The sequence below is a fragment of the Acomys minous genome (genome assembly GCF_964271855.1).
Source record: "Acomys minous genome assembly, chromosome: 12".
Taxonomy (NCBI): domain Eukaryota; kingdom Metazoa; phylum Chordata; class Mammalia; order Rodentia; family Muridae; genus Acomys; species Acomys minous.
Window position 1 is genome coordinate 5,694,437 of NC_140493.1, and position 5,424 is coordinate 5,699,860.

The window sequence follows — 5,424 nt, forward strand, 5'->3', positions numbered from 1 at the left end:
TTGTGAGCTCCATACCCATCCGGGCCCTGAAAACTAAACCCAGGTCATCTTCAAGAGCAGCAAGTGCTCCTAACTGCCGAGCCATCTCTCCAGCCCGTGTTTATTGTCCCAATTTGTCTGATTTGCACAGATTTTACTTTGCTCTAAGAAAGGCAATTCACCTTCCTCAGATTAACTTTAACTGCCTCCCACTGGTCCCTCAAACTCGTACTTATTGGTCTGTCTGTCTGTCTGTCTGTCTCTCTCTCTCTCTCTCTCTCTCTCTCTCTCTTTTTTGGTTTTTCAAGACAGGGTTTCTCTGTGAAGCCTTGATTGTCCTGGAGTCTCTTTGTAGATCAGGCTGGCCTCGAACTCACAACGATCCACCTGCCTCTGCCTCCCGAGTGCTGGGAGTAAAGGCATGCGCCACCACCGCCCGGCTATTGGTCTGTCTCTTTAAAGGTCTCCTTGGTGGATGACTGGGAGGCAGAGAGACACAAAGAAGCTACTGGATCCCAGGGTCTAGACTTGAGCTTTGCAGGAGCCGGGGGTGAAGTTACTTCAGGGGCAGAGTAACCTTTGTCAAGATCTTAGCCTGGCTCAGGCTATGCTTAACAGTCCTTTTATATACAATGTCTCATTTGGAAGGGATTAAAACAAAGATAGGTATTTTTATTTATTTATTTATTTTGTGTGTGTGTGTGTGTTTGTGTGTGTGTGTAACTGTGTGAATGAGTGTCACTTGTGTCCACGTTGGATGGTTGTGAGTTGCTCAGTGTGGTGTATGTGTGTGTGTGTAACTGTGTGAGTGAATGTCACTTGTGTTGGATGGTTGTGAGTTGCTCAGTGTGGACGTGCGTGCTGGGACCAGAACTCTGGTTCTCCCACACTTTTAAGTGCTAGGCCATCCCTCCGGTCCCCATGGAAGCATTCGTTTGTTTTGTTTCATTTTGGTTTTCCAGACAGGGCTTCTCTGTGTAGCCTTGACTCTTCTGGACTCACTTTGTAGACGAGGATGGCTTCGAACTCAGCCATCTGCCTGCCTCTGCCTCCCTTTGCCTCTCTGAGTGCTGGCTGGGGTCAAAGGCCTGCGCCACTACACCAGGATGGAAGCATTCTTAAAAAGCAGGGGGTTGTCTTATTCTAATTCTTTTTTTTTTTTCTTATTCTAATTCTTTTGTCCCTTCCTGCTGGCTTGATTTTCACAAGACTGCTTGAGAGTGTACTGTGAGTGAGCTATGTGCTCATGAGAGAGCAGAGAGTTAGGAGGAGCCTGCATCTGACCCCTGCTGTCTTACCAGCCCTGGATTATTTATATTTGGTCTTATATAGGAGAGAAGAGCAGGGCTGGAGAGCTGGTTCAGCACTTAGGAACATTTGCTGCTCTTGCAGAGGACCTGGGTTCAGTGCCCAGCATCCACACCAGGTGTTTTTACAACTGTTTATAACTCGAATTCTGAGGGTCTGACATCCTCTTCTGTCCCCCACAGGCACCAGGCACTCACACGGCACACATGTAAACACGCACGCACGCACTCACACAGACACATTGAAAAATAAATACAGCCAGGCATGGTTCATGCAGGCCTGTAATACCAACACTTGGGAGGCAGAGGCAGGTGGATCTCTGTGAGTTCAAGACCAGCCTGGTCTACAAAGTGAGTCTAGGATAGCCAGGGCTACATGGAGAAACCCTGTCTCAAAAAACCAAAAAAGAAAAAAGAAAAGCCTTTTAAGAATAAGAGAGAGCCGGGTGTGGTAGTGCACACCTTTAATCCCAGCACTCAGGAGGCAGAAGCAGGTGGATCCCTGGGAGTTCAAGGCCAGCCTGGTCTACAAAGTGAGTCCAGGACAGCCAAAGCTAACAGAGAGACCTTGTCTTGAAAAACAAAACAAAACACAACCAAAAAAAAAAAACCCTTGTTTGTCTACAGATTAGGCAAACCTAGGCTACTTAGTGAGACTCTGTCTGAAAAACAAACAAATATATATCAACCAACCAAGTCAACCCAGCAAACAAAGAAGTTCCATACTTAAGAAGCCCTTTCTTGAGACTCACAATAGTTGTCAGAATCCTGCCACACTGAACTGTTTGAAAGAGCTCAGTAATGGGGACATGAGGTTAATAGCATTTGAAATAGTCATTGCAGCATTTCGCTTTTGCACTAATAAATATCTGATTATTTCCACTGACCATTACAATTCCAACACCTAAACCACATAGACTGTTTCTTTGAGAAGAAGAGCTGTTTAGAGATGAACAATAAATTCAATTGAGATGACTAGAGTCTATTCACAGAAAAAAATTGTAGACAGACATGGTTTGCCAGTTTTTATAGAAGCCTGTTTAACTGTCAATAGATGGTTGGTCATGTCTGCGCACACAGTGGAGAAGGTTGTCATAATGAGGAAGGAGTGACCACGGAGATCACTCGGTTACAGTGAATGTCTCTCCCTCTGATTGTATTCAGCACACACTTGGTGGGGGGTGGGGGTGGGGTGGAGAGTCACCACCCATGGGTGCTGTGGAGCTTTATTGGTTGGCTCTGCTGTCTGCCTTCTCAATCAACTCTGTAGTTGCTTTCCTAAGAATATCGACATCTATTTAAAATAGATTCATGGCTAATGTAAACATATAAGATTCTTTTTAGGGCTGGAGAGATGGCTCAGAGGTTAAGAGCACTGACTGCTCTTCAAGAGGTCCTGAGTTCAATTCCCAGCAACCATATGGTGGCTGACAACCATCTCTAATGAGATCTAGTGCCCTCTTCTGGCCAGCAGGTGTACATGCAGAGTATACACATAATAAATACATCTTTAAAAAAAGATTCTTTTACATTTTTATTTATTTTTTAATTTAAAGAATATTTAAGATTTTATTTTATGTGTATGAGTGCTTTGCTTGCATGTATGTCTGTACACTGTTGTGCCCCAGAATGTCAGTTCTCTGAGTACCAGAGTCACAGGCAGTTATGAGCCACATCTGGAAATAAAATTAGGGTCTCCAGAAGAACAGCCAGTGCTCTTTTTTTAAGTTTTTTTTTTTAAGATTTATTTATTATGTATACAGTATGCAGCAGATCACATTATAGATGGTCGTGAGCCACCATGTGGTTGCTGGGAATTGAACTCAGGACCTCTGGAAGAACAGATAATGCTCTTAATCATTGAGCCATCTCTCTAACCCACAGCTAGTGCTCTTACATAATAACCCACCTCTCCAGCTCTATTTATTTTTATTTTTAGACTGAGTATCACCACATGGCTCTGGTTGACCTGAACTTGCTATGTAGATCTTGAACTCACAGAGATCAACCTGCTTCTGCCTCTTCAACACTAAGATTAAAGGCACACCCTATGATCCAGAGACATTAAGTTTTTTATTTTTGTAAGTTAAGTTTTCACTGTAATGGCTCTTGCTGTTTGTGGTGTTTTACTGAAGAGGCAGGAGAATTTTGTGTTCAAGGCCAACCCTGGTTACACTTTGCTAAAAGCCAGTTTATCTACTTTTATTGAACAAGATATCACCACCAAAATCTTTAATGCTGTTTTATTTTCATAAACATTTATTTTTGTGTATAAGAGTGTTTGCCTGAATGTATTTATGTACACCACATGTATGGCTGGTGCTGACAGAGGCCAGAAGAGAGTATCAGATCCTCTGGAATTGGAGTTACAGTTATGAGCTGCCATGTGGGTGCTGGGAACTCAAGTCCTCTGCAAGAGGGAACAGAATTCTTTTTTTTTTTGTTTTTCGAGACAAGGTGTCTCTGTGTAGCCTTGGATGTCCTAGACTCACTTTGTAGACCAGGCTGGCCTCGAACTCACAGTGATCCACCTGCCTCTGCCTCCTGAGTGCTGGGATTAATAAAGGCATGTGCCACCATGCCCAGCTCTGATCTTTACTTTTAAATGAATTTAAAACACAACAGTCACACAGTAAGATTCTAATGATATGGCCTTGTGAGGGAATAGTGTTTTTAAATTATCTGTATTATCTGTAAACCCGGCTAGCCATCAATTAAAACACAGACACTTGCTATATTTTAAAATAGCCTTAGTTAACCTGGGGCAGGGCAGATATCAAGCCTCTAAACTACCTTCCATAGTAGGCATGGATCCCTGTCTCAATCCCATGCCATCTGTTTCCAATAACGTCTATCAAGCTACATTAGACAATCGCCCAACAAGGGAAAGCCTAGAGCCTAGGTTAGTGGTTCTCAGCTTGACGGCATAGCTGCTTTGAAAACGGATGATGCTGAGGATGGATCACAGATTAATTATGTCAAACATCTAGGATAAGATTCACAAATCAGCAGGTGTGGGTCTCACACTCACCTCTACTTCCTTGGGTCACTCAAAAGTTCAGTCAAATTTGTGAATATCGCTGGATGTGGTGGCACATGCCTTTAATCCCAGCACTCAGGAGGCAGAGGCAGAGGCAGGCAGATCGCTGTGAGTTCAAGGCCAGCCTGGTTTACAAAGTAAGTCTAGGACAGCCAAAGCTACACAGAAAAGACCTGTCTCGAAAAACAAAAACAAACAAACAAAAAATTGTGACTATCTGATTTTAACATGAGCTTTAAAAGTTGATTCAACTTGAAAAATTGGTTTGTATTCGTGTACTTTAACAATTATGCTTGTTAACCAGGCGTGGTGGCACACACCTGTAATCACAGCATTCGGGACGCAGAGGCAGGTGAATAGCTTTAAGTTCGAGGCCAGCCAGGCCTACAATGAGAGTCCAGGACAGCCAGGGCTACACAGAGAAGAAAGAAAGAAAGAAAGAAAGAAAGAAAGAAAGAAAGAAAGAAAAGAAAAGAAAGAAATCCTTTTTTTATTGTACTTTTTTTTTTTAATTTTTAAAAGTTTTTTGAGACGAGTTTCACTTGTAGTCTGGAGGCTGTATTGGACTCCCTTTGTAGACCAGGCTGTCCTCAAACTCAGATCCACTTGCCTCTGCCTCTATCGTACAGTTTTAGAGTCGTTACAGCAGGAAAAGTTCACTCACAAATAATGCAGGAGCAAGCAGGTGTAACGGGTTTCAAAGTCTTTCTTTTAGATAAGACAGGGTCTATCTAAAGAGGGACACACGCCTGTGATCCACAGATACTCTTAGAAAAGGGAAAAAGGTTACTAGCAAAAAGTAGGAGAAGACAAACAGCCCCAGACAAGACTTAGAGGGAAAACAGCAGTGATACCAGCGGGAGACAGTTCTCAGTAGTAACTTTCTCCTAGGATCCTCCTACAGAGGCTACAGACACCTCGTTAGAAAAGGGCAGGGCAACTATCAGAAAACAATAGAGGGAAGTCAAAGGCCTAATTGCTTTGGGGGGCGGGGATGGGTGGAGTGCACTTTGGTGGTTGTCAAGGAAGCAGGTTAAAGCATCAGTCTTTCCGTGTTGCAAACTGAACCAGAGCAGCCCGGCCCGGGGAGCCGAATCT